The sequence below is a fragment of the Gopherus flavomarginatus genome, chromosome 10, assembly GCF_025201925.1.
Source record: "Gopherus flavomarginatus isolate rGopFla2 chromosome 10, rGopFla2.mat.asm, whole genome shotgun sequence".
Taxonomy (NCBI): Eukaryota; Metazoa; Chordata; order Testudines; family Testudinidae; genus Gopherus; species Gopherus flavomarginatus.
In genome coordinates, this window is record NC_066626.1 from 41060153 (window position 1) to 41080206 (window position 20054).

The 20054-nt window shown below is 39.3% G+C and overlaps 1 protein-coding gene and 1 pseudogene across 1 annotated transcript in view; one reads left to right on the forward strand and one right to left on the reverse strand.

Moving 5' to 3' along the window:
- MAP3K20 (mitogen-activated protein kinase kinase kinase 20) overlaps positions 1–20054 on the reverse strand; it is a 564831-nt gene that overhangs the window by 172540 nt on the left and 372237 nt on the right. The gene's annotated exons all lie outside the window — the stretch shown is intronic.
- Positions 1–20054, forward strand: part of LOC127030193 (dynein axonemal heavy chain 11-like) — a 243483-nt pseudogene that overhangs the window by 52480 nt on the left and 170949 nt on the right.

Below are 20054 nucleotides of genomic sequence, written 5' to 3' on the forward strand. Positions count from 1 at the left end.
TCTTCCCTATTTCCTCTCCCCCCTAGTGGTCTCAATTGTCTGATCTTCAGGCTCAATTTAAGAGATTCCAAGGGGAAACCAACCAAGGTCCTACCCTCATTTGCCTCCTATGCTTTCATACCTGTCTCAGCAAGGTCAATCACATTGAAATCTCTCAGGCTTTTAGCTGAATATGCGCAGTTAAAAGAAAAAGTGGAAAGGCTGAATTTTACTTTTTGCCACTGTTTTTGTTTTTCACAGCAAATGGTTAATTTTATGTTTACATTGAAATCCCCACTGGCTGAGAAAATAATACAGCCTTATCCATTAGTAACTGTAGGTGAGTCAGCTACAGTGTCAGCTTCCCCAGGCTGTTCAACTAGTGATTTTGACCTTGATGTGAATGGATCACTCACTCGAGTGATGAGAGTTAATTTAGTCTTCATAATAGCCCAGAGTTCAACCTTTTCAGAGCAGAGATTGTTTCAGTGAGGCCAAATTATATACAATCGTTGAGTAATATGAACAGTGATCCACTGCTGTTGCTTTTGGATACAGTCCACCAAAATCATTTTCTTAATAATGGTAGGGATTATAAGGAGCTGAACTTGATACTATACATGGTAAAGTGTGTGAGATGTACCCACATGTACAGGAAGGGTAAGGGAAAATTAAATTGAAGAAATGTGTTTTTTGGTTAGTTCTGTGGACTTTCCTCTCCCTTGTGGGATGGGTTGCCAAGGTGTAGCTTGAGCTCCTGTGAAAATTCTGCCTCTCATATTCATGAACCCCCCTGTAGCTTCATTGTAAACCAGAGGAATGTAGTTGCTGTTGGATATTGTAAGGAAGAAATCATCTCTCACCTATCTAGGGCTAATTCCACTGTGGGTTTTGAATATCAGGTTTTGAATGTAAGTTTCTGGACTTGCAAGTCAACGGGAGGTTTTACAGGGTGAGTGGATTTATTCCTAAACTTCAAGCCTAGGAGTCACAAATGGACAGTTATAGCCAGGACTGTGTCTAGTAGGGTTGGATGCAATCTTCTGGTCCGTTACAGATGGAAGTGAACATTGTGTCTATTTGGGCCGGATGCCTTGTTTTCTGCTGGAAAATAGACTTAAAGAGGTGTCCAGAAGAAGACAGATGCCTAGAACACGATAAATTACACCTCTAGCATGTTAAGGAAAACCAGCATTCTGCCTAACAGAAATGTTGTTTGAGGTGTTTGGAAGAAACAGTGTACAAAATCATGAAAGGTGTGGACATACCATGGATTTATGTAGTGGCATGATATTTTCTGTCTTATTTTCTATCCCTTTCTTAATGATTCCTAACGTTCTGTTAGCTTTTTTAACTGCTGTTGCATATTGAGCAGATGTAGCACCATATGAAGACAAGCCATGAAACCAGTGTGTGTTTGATTATCCTGCCCAAGTGGCTTTGATGGGCAGTCAGATCTAGTGAGCTGCTGATGTTGGAATTACCTTTGAGCTTCTTGAAGAGGGAGTTTGAAACTGCTCTGAAAAATTACAGTCACAAACAGGTGTGTGAAAGTGATATGCAAGTATGGAAAGTAAGATTATTAATAGTAATTTGACACTGTCCCCCATAGTATCTGAAGGCTTTACAAGGTTTAAGTTGAAACTTTCACAATCTTAGTTAGGAGGACATATGCCCTGATGATAGACATCCTGTGCTGATCTGGTTCCTTGGAATAAATTAGAGCAGACTGAAGATTGCTCTAGTCTATGCCATCTACCCATAGCCCTCAGGAGTTACAAAAGGCAGGGATTTCTGGGGAATAGGGGTGTCTGAGCCATACCCTCTGTACCCAGGCTACATCCCTTACAGCAGCAGGTGGAGTGGGGAGTGTTACAGGAGATGTGGTGGGTCTACACAACCTTGAGATTCCCTTATTCAAAGCAAATCCTCTAGTGGCTAGATCAACCTGCTTTTCACCATTCGTCTGGCTCAAAGCAGACTTACTGTTAGAGAATCAGGGCAAAACATGTAATTTTTTTATGGCAGCCGTGACAAAAATAATTCATATTAATTTCCAAAATAGTAATATTACTGTACATATGCTATGTGTTAGATGTTAAACACCTAATAACGTAACCACATGGCACACTGATGATGTAATAGTGCAAATGAAACTGAAAACCAGTGTTCATTTTGAAATGAAGTAATGGCCACTAGCTACAAAGTGTATTTTTGTTACTAAAGAAGCAAATTAAAATGCCAAGAAAACAATACCATTATTAGTTTGCAAAAGTTATTTGCTTTGATTAAAGACACCAATAAATGTGTCTTGATACCAGAACGGTTCCATTTAGCACTTGACATATAATAGGTTTTCTTTCCCCTCACAGTGTAATATCTCCATTGAAATATAATTATTTTGCAGATTGCTCAACTGAATGCCCTTATAAACATGCTGTTAAGGAACTCACTCCGGTGATCGTCACAGCATCATGACAATATGCACAATTGATATACATGCTAGGGATGTTGTACCCAAGCTTAGAGTAAAGAAGGTAATTTGTTGCACAGCAATTACCCTAATGCATTTTTAAAAGCATAAAATAAAGAATACTTTCATTTGTTGTAAAGGTACTCTGGATGCTTATATATGGCAATGACGGAATATTTTGATTCAATCAATTTTATTGTATTTTTTGCTTCAGTTAGATAATTACATTTACCAGTTAAAAATGCCATTTTAAATATATATAGATATTTTGTCCAAATGTTTAAAGACGTCTTTAAAAATGTATGCTGTAATGTGACAGCAGGGTTCTCATTAATCTAGCTTCAATTACTATCTGTTAACAATTAGTATATAAACGTACATTTATTAGAAAGCTTGAAAGTTTAAAAGCGTATGGAAGATAATACAGCAGTTGTGTTACGTTTTCAGACTCCATTTCACTTTTGGCCAGGTTGATCCCAAAAAAAGGGAGGATGAAGGAAGAGAAGACTAGATGTAGATGACTGTTGATCTAGGCCAGAGCTAAAGTCTGTGGGAACTTGGAGGGAAAGCCCACTATACTAGTAAATGATTTTTTTTAACTTAACCTTTTCTTGTGCTACTTTACTGGAGCAGTAACAGCAGAATAAAACTGCAATAATAAGCTTCCAGTCCTGACATAAAATCAGCCAATCTGAAGAAAGCTGCAGTTTTTCAGAGTGTATGATTTAGAAGGCTGAATTTTGTCATGACCTAAGTGGGGTTGAACCTGTTGTAGGTGAGGGCAGAATTTGGCCCAGTTTTGCCTCCCTAGTCAGGGGCTAGAGCAAAAGGAGCCATGAGATGGAAAGGCTTCATGGGAATAAATATACTTTTTCTGTGAAATGCTGAGTATGGTACAGCTGGACACTTCAGATAGGGGAGTGTCATAGAAGGTGTGTTGGGTTTGCATAACCCAAGGATTCTCTTATACAAGATGAATCCTACAGTGGCCACATCAAAGTGCTTTTCACCACAAGACTTTTCACTGACCTCTCCTAAAAGGAATTACAGGGCTTGATCCTGCAAGGTGCTGAGCATTTTGGCCTTCAGTACTCAGCTTCTTGCAGAACTGAGCCCATATTCTCTACAGATGGACCATTAGGTGGGATAGCTCTTTTTAATAGCTTCCACCAATGAAAGACATTATGATCTGGATATAAAGAGAGTCCTCTCCTGTGGATGATGCCAGGGGATAGTCAAAAAATGTTTAGCAGTCTCTTGGCAGAACAGCCTGATTGCTACATGGGCTGTTTCTGGATAGTTGTATCCAACACGTTTGTGTACGGAGAAGGGAACGCAAAATGTCTAAATCTGCCGCAACTTCTAAGTTATGCTTAAGGTTTGCAACTGTAAACAAAACCCTGAGATCACTATAAATTAGATTTCAAATCACACTTGCTGGGCTATGTAATTCATGCAACTCTCATATTTTTGCCCTGGAGATTTCCAGTGGACAAGCATTCACCTGGCTGTCACAACTATGCCACAGATGGGATGAGGACCAGGGAGACTGTCTTGTAAACATTTGTGATGCTCAGTTTCAGTTTGTGATTATTCCTCTTACTGCTAGATATGGACAGTGTTTGAAGATGAGAACCCAGGAACTTTATTTAACAAAGGGGTCATAGAACCTCACAGGCTATAGAGATTCCAACTTTGTGTATTCCTATTTAATTAAATAGTGCCTTATCAGATATTGAATATTGTAAGGCCTGGCTGTCTGGGACACTTGGACCACTGGCAGTACTAAATTTCTTTGAGATTATAAAATTTAATATAAGGCTAATTTAAAAAAAATGAGTAAACAAAATCTGTTCTTCAGAGTTTGCCCTACTTCATTGTTTATGTTGTACTGCAACAACATGATGACTTCTTCTTTCTGTGCGACAGTCACCTATTGGCACAGGACTCTTGCGAGGAACCTGTAGCATGGAACACTGCTGGCCTGCCTCACCCCCGCCAACATCATTACCACACATAGAACACTACCCCCAGCACGCTCCTGGAGGAATAATGATTCAGTTCAAGAATTCTATCGGTCAATTTGAGAACATGGGGAGCAAAAAAATGGTGACATATGTTAAATTATTAATTGAAAATGGTGAGCTCAGCCTTAATAATTGAGACTTGAGTCACTGATAAAAGTAGGGTTTTCTGAGAAACCTCAAGCACTTTGTGTGTGGCCGGATAAAGAGTGCAAGATGTAGCCCAAAGTAACTCTTGAGAGTGGAAAAAACATTTTACTTAAAAGAAAAGAAAGGATAAAAGACCTCAGTAATTATTTTAGTGTGTCTATAATGAAAGCTCTTTGTCCAGGACAATGGTCTTTTAGCCTTGTTAACTGGTATTCTGCAAAAATGTGTAAGATTGTTACAGTTGCTGAACAAAATCCATTTGACTGAGCATAATCACTTTGTTGTGGTGCGAGGCATAATAGCAGTTGCAGCGAAAATTTGAAGCAATTTTAAATATTCTTTTCACTGAAATTGTTTATCCACATTGCCAAAGCCTTTAAGGAAGTACTGATGTTTTTCACATTGTCAGGAGCAGCTGTGTTGGTCTGCTGTGGTTGTCTACCCACTAACTAGGCAGATGGTAGACAGTAGCTGAGGTGTGTCTGCTGTATTCAGAACTAACTTTTCTGGCTTGCAGAAAGCACAGCTGCCACACTATTATGATGATGATACTTATGTATTTCAGACATGGGAGGCCTTATATAGAGCCACGTGCTTTGAAGGGGGTGATTAAGGTCTTTAGTGCATTGAATAAGGACTTACATAATCAAACTGCCAAGCGGTGTGAAAATACGAACTGCCGGTTAATTGGAATTTTGGATAGGGATCAGGGCAGAAGGTGTTCTGTAAGAATTGAGCAAGATTGTTTGTCATAGATAAAATCATCTTACTGTTAATATATTGAAGTAAAGACTACTACAACAAACATTAGATACAAATGAGCCTGTTAAAAGAATACATTTATTTACCTCATTCTATATATCTTTTATTTAGAGTGACTGATTGTAGTTGAAGACTTAGAGAAATGAGTGGTTGATTAAAACCAGAGATTACCCCATGTAATTATATTTGGGGGGTGGCAAAACTCAGTTATCAGGTATGAACTTTGCCAAGACAAAACCAAAGCCAAGTCTGGTCATGGATCTATGGCCCATAGAAATATAGAGCTTTATAGTACCCCAGTTTCTGCTGCTCACTTGATAGACTCATTAAAATAATGATTTCCTCATTCTCCTTCTGGCATAGTAGGATGTAGCATGGGAGAGCTGGAAGCTGTTGAGCTGGTAGGGATAATAAGTGGTGGTTGGGGCCCAAGGAAGCAATGAGACACTGATAAGATGCTCCAATTCCTGTTGATCTGATGTGTTCATTCATTCTACTTCCAATCAAAATCATTTTCCTTGCTAATAAACCATTTCATCACGCTAGTGTTAGTAGAAGGGACATGCTGTTGCCAAGTAATTAGAACCCAATCTAAGTCAATGGAAAGACTTGCACTGACTTTAGTGGGTATTGGGTTAGGCTGCTTATGACTGAGTGCTATTTATCAATTTGTGCCTTCACTATGTATATTTTTTCAAATCTCTCTGAAAATGCTGTCAGGTACAAAATCATATGAAATTAATGTTGGCATTATTAAGGTCTCCATCATGTTAACATCATAAGCCCTGACAATTAACATTTCAATAATTTTTGTGCTATTGTTAAAAATTAAATTGAAGCTATTTCTTCTGAGAGTCTTTAGTGATAAGTTCCAGCAGTTTCAAATTAATTGGTGGGTTCAGTTCCTAGTATGTATGTACTACCCCAGAATGCCCATCACCATTAATTGTAGTCTAAAAAAAGAGTCAAATATTGAATGGACAGGGAAACTGACTTATCCTCTTAGTCTTAGACTAATCCTTCAGATTAGTTGGAAGTACGTTGCCAGGACAGCATGAGGAATCTTGCTTTGCTGGTGCCTATACGATACCTTTTCTGGGCATAAAGGAGATGATTTCTGTCTCCTAAACTTGTGAAGAAGGAATGTTTTCCCCCAGGAATAAAAATATCTAAAGAAATAATACCCCATATTTCTTACAGAGAAGTTAGATTTCTCAAAGCATTAACAAAAGTAACATGAATTTGGAATTGCTATCATAAAATACCTTTTCCTTCTTCATAATCTGTAAGGAATTTCAGTTGACCTTGAATTAGGAAGCAATGGTAGGTGAATTTATTTCTGAAATGCCTGGTACATTGTGTTCATTGCCTGGCATTTAACCCAATACTGTAATTCTCCATATGTTGATTTGTAAAATATAAGAACAATAACTTGTACGTGATAGAAACAGCTGATAAGAAAAGACAGAAAAAGCTGGCCACTTGGTGAAATCTAAGTGGGAACAGAGAAATATGATCAATTATATCTTAGTAGAGCTCTGGAATCAATGGCCCAGAGGAGGGTGTACAAGAGCAAACAAAGGAGGACGCCTCATGGAGCTGAAGAAAAAAGCTAGCGCATCATGATCAGGAAAGGACAAAGGAAATAGCCTGATCCCTCAGAAGCTGATGGAGGCAGACCTGCAAGCAAAGTACAAGGTGAGCAGGTTTACAGCAATAACAAAAAGTACTGTAGGGTTAGAGGATCATGTGGAGATGGTCACAGAAGAAAGCAAAAGTACTGTAGTGCTAAGGGAAAAGGTTTTCTGGAAGCCACAGATATCAGAAAGCACACTAAAGGCAATCATAAAGGTGAAGGAGATGAAGATCAAGGGTGGAGTAGAGGACTAATGAGCTGGAAGAAGATTTAGAGCAAGCGGGAAGACACACCTGAACCAGCTAGCATGAGAGATGAAAGAACACAGGGTGGTAAATAGGAGAAGTGATTTCTTCAAGTTGGTGAACAATATCAGAGGTAGGAAATGAAAAAATCTGCCTGAATTGAGACAGGAAAAAAGAGGAGACGCAGCAAAGAAATGGCCTAGGAAAGTGAGGAAATTGGTGAAAGTTCTTACAAGGACACCTATATTTGGAAAGAAAAATAATTCCTGTTTTCCTCATTGTAGAAGTCATGATGGTTGACATCGCTCCATAGAAAGTAAGTAGGATGGTTTTGCAGATCTGGAGAGGGACAGCAGCAAGAATAGAAGGAGTCATGGAAATATATCTAGCCACGGAGTATATACTGTGCTGTGGAATTCTTTCATAGGGCATCATATTGGCATGTGTTTACATTCAGCTCATTTTTCTATCAGAATGTGGTGATTAAACTTTCTGTAGTGTTAGATGTATATAGAAATATATGCTACCAGATGAGCTATGAGTTCAGCTCTATCAGGGCTCTGCTATATGCACTTCGAGTAGGAAGAGGAAGTCTGAGACAGACAGTAGTGAGGGTGTTTGACAGTAAAGAGTGAGTAAGAGAACTACTAGGTCTGAGACCTCTAGCCCCAGTAGTCTCTGTCGGGCATGATTTATTTAATACACATGCATATATCAATTGAATATCTTTTCCTACAATACAACCTCACTAATCCAATTTCACTGATCTACACATTTTGTACACAGTGTGTAGATTAGTAGGAAAAAAGAGCTGTCTCTCCTCACTTCTTTATAAAGATTTAATAGCAGGGTGCAGTAGTGAGATCTAATGTGACTAAAATTTGTTATTTTAGAAGATGTATGGCATTATAATTACTATTCTATTATGAAGCATTATACTTTTAATAGGAACCTAAAATTGTCAGAATACATAAGCAAAGTACATTGTGGTGCATTAATCTCCTTTCTATTGTATATGTTCATTTACTGCACTAACCATAAACTGGTGGAAGACTAGAAAGAAACTTCTCCCATGGACAGGTCTATAACAGTGTTTCTTGCATCATCTGTTGGAGCTTCTGGTACTGAGCCAGGTTGGAGACCAGGTACTAATTGGATGGACCACTGGTCTGATCTAATATAGAAGTTGCATTATTGTTACTTGCCAATTTGCAGCATTCAATCATTTGCAGAGTCTCTCAGTTACTAGTGCAAATTAGCTAGGTTCTACTGTAATTTCTACACATGCTTTATAGATACGGTGTCTGATATTTTCTGTTTCTGCAGATGTGATATAACATTGACCTCGTCTCTTCTCTCAACCACGAATGGGGCACTTTTCAATCCTGCTATAACAGGAAAAAATGAAAGAACTAAGGACTTGGGACATTCTCTGGGAATTATGGTATGTTTTCAGCTGTTCAGAACAAATCAACAGAAAGGTACTGTATTGATTAAAATCATATAGAAATCTTACAGCTCACTAGTAATTAATGAGCTATAAAACTAGGTGGTATTCCTGCAACCCACAAGAACCCAGCACTTGTAAATTACCCCTTTCTGAAAGACAAAGTACAAAGGAATCTGTCACAGGGCCACCCAGAGAATTCAGGGTGGAAGGACTCCCCCCTGCGGGTCTTCGGAGCACTTCGGTGGCAAGTCCTGGAGCGGAAGGACCCCCTGCCACTGAAGACCTGGGCTGGAAGAAGCTCCGGCGGCCCGGGCCCCCTGAGAGTTTTCCAGGGCCCCAGAGTGAGTAAAGGACCCTGCTCTGGGGCCCCGAAAAACTCTTGTGGGGGTCCCTGTGGAGCCAGGGGCAAATTGCCCCTCTTGCCCTCGCGCCGGACGGCCCTGATCTGTCAACCTTTTACTCCAAATATTTGGGAAAAAAGAGTTTCTCAGTCTGATTTTGCCTTATTAGTAAGAGGCCTGGATATATTCAGTAATGTAGCCTTGGAGCCAAATCTTCAGCTCTACTCTATCCCCTTTTGTGGCACAGAGGGGACAGAAAGATGGCTTAAACAGCCAGCTGGAGATTCACTGGGAATCTCTGGTGGACATAGAGACAGCATAGCTGGCTCTGTAGCACCTGCTTTTCGCCCACTCTCCCTGATATGAGCAGGCAGGAGCATGTGTTCATCAGCAAAAGGGAAGGGTCTGACATACACGTTGTGGGATATCCATGTTTTATTTAAATCACTAGTAAATAGAAGGGTTTTTCTACACATGAATAGTCTTCGAGTAGGTGTTTGACTTCAGAAAGTTAGACATTTTGTAACTGTGAAACAGGCAGCAGTATAGCCTGGTGATAAAAACCTAAAATTGAAATATATAAAATCCTATACAAGATACAAAAGAGTAGGTGTTTTCCTTGTGCTGTAAGTTCTATATAACACTATTATTCTCATTGGTCTATGTTTTCCTTGTGCAGAACTTCCATTTGATTTCATCTTTGTTTTCTAGCTTGAATACATCCTGATTTTATTTAAAATAATTTTCAAATTACTGTTATTTTGGGATGAGGATTGTGAGCCATAAATTGAGAAAAAGAAAACCACCCACTGTGCTGAGCGAAATGCCCTCCTTGGACACTTGGCCAAAGCCTTAGGCTTGGGGAGCTCTACCCCAAGTATGCTGCCAGATTATGCATGGATTATTCTTTTGTAGCTATGGACAGTTGAGGCTCTTCCGAGGAATGTAGACAATGCTAGAAAATTAAGATTTGGCTCTTGCACACAGTATATTGAAATCTGCCAGACAAGTGGGACCAATCACAAGATTGTACTAGGATAAGGTAAAGACGATTCTTCTGTGCATGAGTGTGATGGGGTATACCATCCCCACCCTGGGCCTGCAGAGGTTAATGGAAGCCTGTGGGTGCATTGAGCCATGCCCTGCTACACCTAAGTGTCAAACCTGGAAGGAGAAGTTTGAAGGCCTGAAACTGGCTCAGTTAGGGAGGAGTAAGGAAAAAGAGCAGATTGCTGTGTGTGTATCTGTCTCTCTGTCTCAGTGTGAGTGAAGCCTGGCTGGAGTCAAGGATCTGAGTGGGACTGCTGGCAGACAGAGCCTCTCTGAAGGAAGGAAGGCTTGCAATAGGGAGCCCATGGCAGTTGGGCAGGAGCTGCATAAAGTGCATCCACCCAGGATTCTGCATGCTGCTGGAGGGATCTGCAGGGACCAAGAAAACTGCTGAGTCAGGACTGTCCTGCAAGGGGAGCGGAGAAAAATCTCCTTCAGTAGAATCAGCTGATTAGCAGAAAGTGCTGACCAGCTCTGCAATGAGCCTATGCCAGGGGCTTAGCAGGAATGGAATTGATATAGTGGGAGCCCAGAAAGAGGCTGAGGTAAAGGGAGAAGTAGGAAGTGGTCCAGGAAGGCAGCAAGGGGTCTGGGTGGTCACACATTGACTGCCTATCCAAGGGTCCCTAGACTGGAACCCAAAGAATATGGAGGGCCTAGGTTCCCCTACCAACCTACTGAGGAAAGTGGAGTGCCCTTCCCCACCTCACTCTCACGGGGTAAGGGCTGTTGAAACGTCTGACACTAGAGGTAAGGACTAATAAGTCTGGGCTCAGACCAGGGTTCCAGTGTGAAGTTGAAGGGACTATTGGTTTACACTGAGAGGCACAGGCCTATAGTGACCAAGCTGGAGGGCCAAGATGCAAGAAAAAGCAGATCACCACCAGGCTGGGATAGTGCTGTCAGCAAGGGCGCTAAAGGAGAAGAACCTGCTATGCCATGCCCAGCCACCTGGGGGTGTGCCAGCTGGTGAGTCACACATTTGCAGTAAGTCTAAAGGATGCAGAGCACTGCCCTATATAAACCAGAAAAATTCAGAGACCAAAGTGAGAGCTACACTCATCATTGACCCTGATGAAAACAGTTTCAGTTCTTTGATTTTAGTATGAATTCAGATTGAATTAAGTGCAGTGGATTGTTGAGAGAGAGGGGAAGTGTGTTTTTGGATGTAGTCTTATCCTTGCTTGCTGATTTTCCTTCACATAATTAATTCATTCAGAAATAGTCTGATTGACTAATGGTATACCTTTAATTTTTATAGCCACTATTGCTGAGGAGAATATGTAGGTTGTACTATTGTAAGCAAGAAGTTGTACTGCTTTAGAATCTAATTCATTGCTATGCTGTGTCATCTTTTTTTTTTTTTTACTGGATTTGATCTAAATCATCATTAGAGCTGCCATGATACATGGCTGTAAATATTACCTTATTTTACTAACCATCTTGATTTAAACTAATACTTCAAAAATAGAATAATATGACCCTCCCAGAGACTATAAGAAATTGCCCCCTTAATGCCAAATGATAGACATATTTGGCAATCAACTAAATAAAATTGCACGTATGGCTTAAACCGTAAGTGCATGGTGGTAGATAAAAATATGGGTGAGTGTTTTGATAGTGCAGTTCTTTTAGCACTAGGAATATGTAAGAGAGACTCGAAATGGAAGAGAAGCCCAAAGATCGTGTGGTAGCATGTCATGTGGATCATACAATACAGCTCCTCCGGTACACACTTACTGTCTTGATTGCTGTGTTGATACAGACATAGACTCCTATTGTGTTGAGGCAGGCAGAGATGTCAAAGTACGCAATTTTAGACTGTTTTTGTGTTTAAAGTGCATGTTCTCAGTAGAATGGGTTTACCCTCCTATCAAAGATGTAAGTTTGACACCTTGAAAAGGATGCCTGGAATATCTGGGTAGACAATACACTGACGGGCAAAAGTTAAGAACCTGTTCATTTGGACCTATTCTTGCTTTTGCTATTTTTGGGCCAGATTATGTTGTGTTGTTCAACTGATGCACAAGGGGAGGGTGCAAGGACCCCCCTTGTTGCACTCCTATGCCCCAGTGAGCATAATTGCCATTCTTGTTCTCCCTACTGTGCAGAAATTGCTGATGATGTGCACCCCCTCTGGCAGAAGACATCCTGAAAGAGAGAAGATGGAAGCAGGACCATGGTCCTCCTGTCTTACCTATGCATCAGGCAGCACAACTGGCTGGATGCATGCAGGATTAAGCTGCATCCCCTGAAGAAATATACTGCTTGATGCACCCTGCATGCCTCCTGAGAAGCTCTATGGGAATTTCTGCCTCCTGGAGAAATCACTTCATGGGGCAGTGCATTTCTAATGTGAGACTATGCCTGAAAAGGTACAGTCAAGAGCCCTGTTTTTGCAAAAGATCAGAGGGCCTGAACTGTGTTAGCAAGTGATACACTACTGACCTATTAGGTCCTCACAGCTAATACACAATGTCCTGTGGAACAGCTCCTCTTGTACCACTCTCAAAAGGTACAGTGTGCCGTTAGGGACAGACTTAGCCATCACTTTAGCACTTGCTGCATATAAATATATCCATTCAATTTAATGAAATAAACTAGGCTAAGGAGTGAACCAAACTTACCTCCTGTATTTAAAACATACTACTCTGTTCTATCTTAGTATTCTAGGGCCAGATCTCACCACCTACACTTTTCTCCCCATCTCCCCCTCATTAGCCAATTGCAAATATCTACAAAGGTTTATGTCAGACTGGAGTGTGGGGTTGCTTTGATAAATACATTTCTGTGGAGGTGCTGTCTGTGGTAGCTGCTCAAGTTAAAACCACCCAGGAAAAAAGCATCCAGAAACAAAGTAATTTTTCAGGTTTAATTGTGTGCCATCCTATGGCACAACAACCTGTTTCTTAAGGTTTAATATTTTAGGGGAATCCATTGAACTGAAAACAGTAGTGGGGATCTTCGTAACACTTAATCTGGGATATGCAGAAAGAGCAGAACTTCCCGAAAACTTTGTTCTTTTTTAGTAAATATAAAATCTAAGATTTTTTTTCTTTTTGCAAATTAATGGCCCAATATGGCAGTATTTAGGTAAAGCTCATACTAACAGGAACCCCACCCCCTAATGGAACTAAAAAGATTGAGGAACTAGCATCAGATCAATTTAACAATAAAACTGAACATGAGTTCTTATTTACAGTAGTGTACTTCTCCATCAGAAGATAGACATCTTTGAAAACTGTGCAGGGGCTAATGTCAGGATTCTAACTTTCCTGGAATATAAATAAGGAAAGAAAATATTTTTAATTCCCATGTTTTAAAACTCATTCTATAAGCTCGATCCTCCCTGTTAACTATTTCAGGTATTCAAATTGCCTAATAAATCTCGTGGAAAATCTATTCCAACAGTACTTTCTTTCTTGTTTGTTCCTGGAGAAACCTCTTCTTGTTAAAGACTTAAGTGATAAATTACATCTATAACTACTAGATCTAGACAGGTATGCCTATTTAGGATGACAGAGAAAAAAATAAATTCTCATAGAGTTATTAAGGATTTTTTGTCTGAAAGTTTCAAGGAATGCTCACTCACAAAAGTTCCCAACTCAGTCTGTGTTTGATTTCTCCCTCTTCATCTCTTGTATTATTCTATAGAAGGGAATATGTTTTCTTTTTGAAAATTGACTTGGTGTCAAATTTGTCTCTTGTGCTTATAAAATTCCGAGGTAGTCGTTTAATCTAAGGCAAGAATATGTTGATCTACAAACTGCTAGTGAGTGTTTTCGTTTTTGGTTTTCTTTTTGCTGCTTAATTCTGTCTTTTTTCATTAACAATTTTTAGCTATATAATTTTTTTTGAAGAGCTGAATTATTGTAGTAAAAAGATTATTTAAAAACCTCCATATTTTCAGTATGAAATTCTTGTTAATGAGGGTGGCAGGGTAGTGAAGCATTGGTAGTACTTTTGATAGATTTATGACTTCAAAACACTGAAGCTAATTTTGTCAGTATCAGCAATGTAGTTTGTAACCAGTGATGACCTGTATAATCACCTTTCACGTGTTAATGCATTCTGCCTATCTGACAGATCTTGTGCAATGGTGATTCCAGACTTCAAACTTATATGTGAAATAAACTTGGTGCCAGGATGCGTGCCAGAAAATTCATCTCTGGACATATACTTGTGAGCTACTCTCCAAAAGGGTGATGGAGAGTAAGTCTGAACTTTCTGGTAATACTGTCATTAGGGAAGTGTATTGAAACAGTTGGAGGGTAGGGCATTACCCGTTAATAATGGACTATAGAGGATTTTCCACATACCCAGGACCAGAAGTGTGTGAAGTCCTCTTGGCATTGTACTTAAATACCAGCAGCAGTAGGAGAGGAAGCAGACAATCATTATTGTATACTATTGTGTGAGCTCAGGTCTGGATTCTCTCATTGCAATGCATTCAGAGAAAAGTGGAAAGGAACCTGCCGTAAGACTTATCCTTTAATGGAAAGATAGGGCGGGGTGTGTAATTACATAGGTTTACCAGGAGCAACACATGGCACCACATTTCCCACCCCTCCTCTCTACCAGCCCATCTGTTTCTCCATCTCTGTCCTTTTTTTTTATCCTCTCTCAATCGTCGTAAGTTTGGTGCATTTAAATTCTGCCATACTGGCCACTGGCTTAGCACAGAGATAAGAGGAAGCACAGAGGGTCAGCTATGTCTATCTCCTTGCATGAGTGGATCTCCCAGGCTTCATAGTACTGTTATGCTGGAGTGGGGAATAGCTGCAAAGAGAGAGAATCTGGTCAGTTTGGTTGTGCCATATAAAATATTTCAGACCTCCATAGGACACAGTGTCAAACTCCATCAGGCCATTTTTGGTGCAATCCTGGTGGAGGATTCCTTGCCCAGAGAGTAGAGACCAAATTCAGATATGTATTCTGATGTGTCTCCTCTGAAGTCACTGAAGCTGTGCTTGTTTACCGCAGGTTTGAATTTGGCTTTATGGCTATAAGGTATCAGCAGTGTGATTTATTAATTATTTCCTGATTCCTGGCTTTGGGTTGGCCTTTTGGGCTCTTCTTCCTTTTTTTCCTCCCCAAAGTGTCCAACCCCCTTACTCCACCAAATCCAAGTAACAGAAGAGTGGGTTAGTTTCCTTGCTCAGTGGACTGGGAGGGTTTACAAGGTCGAGTTTATAATGCACGTAGAGTTGTTTAATGGTTGAGTGAGAGCACCAAGTTGGACAAGTTTAATCATAAGTGTTTATTCTCTTTCAACAGAGTATATTCCTTTCATAACAAATGTATATAAATATTGAGATAAAAATACCATTTAACAAGATAGTTGGATATGTTTCATTTTATTAACACATTAGTTATTTTACCCTGCTCAGAGTAATATGTGAATATCAGATACATGTTAGATTAGCATAATCTTTTCAGTCAACATTTGTTCTCTGAGGTTTTTGATTACATTATTTTAATTAAGCAATAAAATATGACAGGCATTGGATTTCAAGTTGAGTTTAAAACTCCTCAGTTGGTATTATAAAGCATGAGGCTGAAGGCTGAGTGACTTTAACCATTTGAAATGTGCATTAGTGATCACCTTTAAATGCACTTGCTGGCGTGCCTTCTGCCATTCTTAAATTAAATTTATACCTTACATTAAGAGAAACAGACACGTGCATTTATTGGTTGTTATAGTCATGGGCAGGAGTTCATTGACCGCCAGAAAGCTCCAGTTATGTTCTAAAGCCATTGCCTGTTGCCCAGAAATAGGTTTGACTATGACAGCACAGTGCAACTTTCAAATATATTCAGGTCACAACTGTCCAGAAAGGAAACCGATTGCTTCTGTCCTCTGTGGAATCACATAATTAGGTATGGAAGTATGAGATTTTGTATTGATAAATGTCAGTAAAACTTTGATTTTACAGTACACACTCAAACTGATGAAAAAATGTTTCAATCTATAATCACTGAAATGTACAGATAGGCAACATGAGAGAGATGTTGCTTGAGAACTTATTAGAGTTCATATATTTTGACATGCTATTGACAATTTGTGTTTTGATGATTACAAGCTTTAACTTTTTGAATCTTAGCATCAGCTGTCATGAAATGACTGAATGACCAACCCTTTTGTTGTCTGTCTACCTGTAATTTCAGGCCATTGTGAAAATTTAAATTGATAAAAATTGGAAAAAATGCTTAAAAATCATAATTTTGTGAAAATGTAAATAATTAAAAATAAAAAAGCTTAAAAATCAATGTAACCTGTCAATTATAATAAAAGTTGAATTCGTCAAGCCTACACATAATGGAGTAGGTGTCATATGTTAGGAATAATTAAAATAAATCAGTGTATAGATCCCAAAGAGAAATAATGTCTAAATAATAGGCTCCAAAGAAGAGAAGTGAAAGTGTTGGTGTATTTGTATCTGGTCACTGGACAAACAACAGGCATCTGTTGATTTGAGTATGTCTTTATAGTATTTTGTGGCTGGTTGCATAGTTCTTGGTATGTTAAGTGCCAAAATGCTTGTAATAACAAATGTCAGCTTATTTTAAACAGTTATTTAAGTCTATTTACTCAATTTTAGTTTACTATGCAAAATCAGGGGTTTATTTGATGCAGCTTGGTTTCTAATTTTTTAGGATAATTATGACTGGTGTCTCAGTTATAAAGTCTGCCTTAGTTGCAGCTGGATAACTGAAACAAGAGGATCGAAGCAGACCTGAAGATCAGGTTACTTTTTCTGGAATTGTGCTATTATGAGATTATTCAGTGGCAATTTTAATTAGAGAAAAACTGCCATAAAAATATCTGGACCTATGTGTATCTTCCAGTTTCCTGATTTATCCAAAGACCTCCTAGCGTCTCAGAGTTTAAACATAGATGAGTCGAACTTTCTTACTATTTTTGGTTAAAAGTATATTCTCATAAACATTTATTTTAGTGCATGTAAACTAATCCCAAAGAGTTCATAATTGCATAGGATTACTTAGACTAGCAGTAAAAACCCATAAATTTCCTGATTCCCCTCGACCTGTTGTGTTCTGTAATCCTGATGGCAGGTAATGTTTGGTGGGTGGGAAGTGAATCCTATAATTCTCTAGTACATAGGTTATCTTTAAGAGCATCCGACTTCCTCATTCCAGTGTGATGATCTAGTCTAGGGCAGACAGGTAGACCCCTCTCCTCTCTGATGAACATAGAGACTTCAGATAACATGAATGGTTTCCTGTTCTGAACCATGGCTACAATGGCACTTTACAGCGCTGCAACTTTCACGCTCAGGGGTGTGAAAAAACACCCCCCTGAGCGCTGCAAGATACAGCGCTGTAAAGCCTCAGTGTAATCAGTGCTGCAGCGCTGGGAGCGCGGCTCCCAGCGCTGCAAGCTACACCCATAAGGGATGTGGTTTACGTGCAGCGCTGGCGCTCTGACTACATTTACACTTCAAAGCGCTTTGAAATTTCAAGTGTAGCCATACCCTCAGTAAATTTTAGTTTTGATTCTGTTTAGGGAAGAGGCAAAAGAAAAAGTTCAGTTTTATTGCTTTTCCCATCTTTCATTTAAGCTGTTTTAGAGAAATCATCCAGATGGCTAGCTGAACAATTGGAACTTTCAGAATGAGGCACTGAAAGATTGATTGTTAACCTGGAATTCCTTGTAGGTTCAACATAAATGTAAAAACTTAAGAGGTTGACTTGGCCCTTTATCAGGAAGTTGTGGTATCACAGTTTTTATAATTTATAATGACATTGGGCAAAGTGTGCTGTATGCGCCAGAGAGGATCCTGAACTGTAACCCTTTAAGGGGTAGGGAGAATATCATATTGGAATTCTCAGAGGCGCATTGAGAGGATCCAGTTTGGTTATGACTCGAGATGATGGAAATATCACATGGACCACTGATCTCATAAATTTCGCACCATTTGGAGGCAAATGTAGAGTACGGGTTGCAAAATTCAAGAGCCACAGAACATAACCCTAATTTAAACATAATCTGAATTTCATCTGAACAATGTCTCCTCAGTCTCTCTCTTAGTGGTGTGTGTGTGTGTGTGTGTGTGTGAGACTGTGGAGTGAATATCTGTACATGTCTAAAGGTAATATCACACCATGGAACAGACATTCATGCATTTTGTCTAACAGGAGATACTGAAGAAAACAATAAGACCTAAAAGCATTGGCTTTTACACATCATTTTCTCATTCACAAAATTAAGTAATTACATTCTGGGAAAAATGCACTGCACTGAGTATACAGTATCCAGTTTATGTCACTACAGGTAGCAGCTTGAGTTTAACTAGCCATATGGATTGTAATTGTCTAAGTATGATTAATTCATAATGTTTGTTAATTTTATGCCTCATATTATGGTTTGTTATTATTTCATTTAATTATAGTGTCAGTCTTTTGGGGGGTTTTGAGAGACTTTAGGGATTTTAATCTTCCTAAGATAGTAACTAATGATGTCCCTATATTCCTGGATCTCTCAACGACTTGTTCCCATTGCTGGAAGTTCCATGGAAAAGGGATCTGAAGTTGGAACAGATGGTGCATCAGTCCATTGCAGAACTCTTTTTGCAGCCCGAGGAAAACTTTATACTGAAGGTGGAAATAATGGCTTTCTGCTTAGCTTATTGTAAATTCTAAATGAGGTGACTGAAGGCTATAATGATTACTGTTGTTTGATGCCTGGAGGTTTCAACATCTGGCTAATGCCTTTGCTTGCTGCAGCAATAAGCAAAGGCAGTACAGTGCTTTCTGTTTCTTTGTTTTAATAGATTATATGTTCTATTGATTTAGATAGTAGGACATTTAATTTTAGTTTTAATTGATTTGCTCAATAATAGCATGGCACATATTACACTACTGTCCATTTCAGCTCTGGTCTTCCGCCTTACTGACCTGGATTTTATTACACGTTCGCTTAAGTTTTATTTTATTCGTTAAGCCCTTTGTAGCCTCCATTAGACATAAATCCAAGTGACAAATGCAAGTTAAATTTAGTAAAAGTGGCCTTTGTCCTCCGGCAAGGTTCAAGAATAAATCAGTAGGGAGACTGACACAGCTGAAGACTGGGATCTTGCAAGTGACAGAATGTTCATGAGCCTACTCTTGTTGCACCTGCCTTGTGCACGGATGACACACTTATTTCACCAATATGACTGGTCTATACTATCCTATTATCTCATTTAAAAATGAACATTCTCATGAGCTCTCACTAGAGAATAAAATTATTTATTTGTCCCTATTTATGCTGTTTCTTTCCTTTTTTGCACGTCACTCAGACTAGACAATGAAAACAGATTGATGGGGTTAATTTCAGAACGTAGGTGCACTGTCATATGCTGCTGACACACTTGTTCAACTGCCTGGCATGTTGTCTCAGCGTGGCAGTGCCAGAGCACTACCAGCATTAGACATGTAAACCCTCACTCAGCTCCCTACTCAGCAAAGAACTGAAGCTCATGCTTAACATTAAGCATGTGCTTATGCCCCTGACTTTAGCAGGACTAAGCATGTACTAAATACTATGCTGAACTCTAGCCACATCATCTAATCTAAAGTACAATAAGAACAATATTGAGCAGGATTCTTTCTTTTAAATGTCTGCTGTTTTTTGTCTTTGGTGATTCAAGGTTCAGCAATTAAGTCTAGATTGACCAATTTCAGTCTAGACTGTCACCTGTTCAGGTCAAGGACTGCCTTTGCTTACATGACTGCAAAATGCCTGTACTATTTGTCATACAAATAATGGGGCCAAGCCTTGTGGTCCATATATTTTTATTCAATCCTTACTCAGGCAAACTCCTAAATAAATAAAGATGTCAGGATTTGGCACATCACTAATGATATTTTATAGGTGGTATCCCTTTATTTATCATACAAGTCATATAATGTCTGAAGTGGGAAAAATGCACGAAGTACTT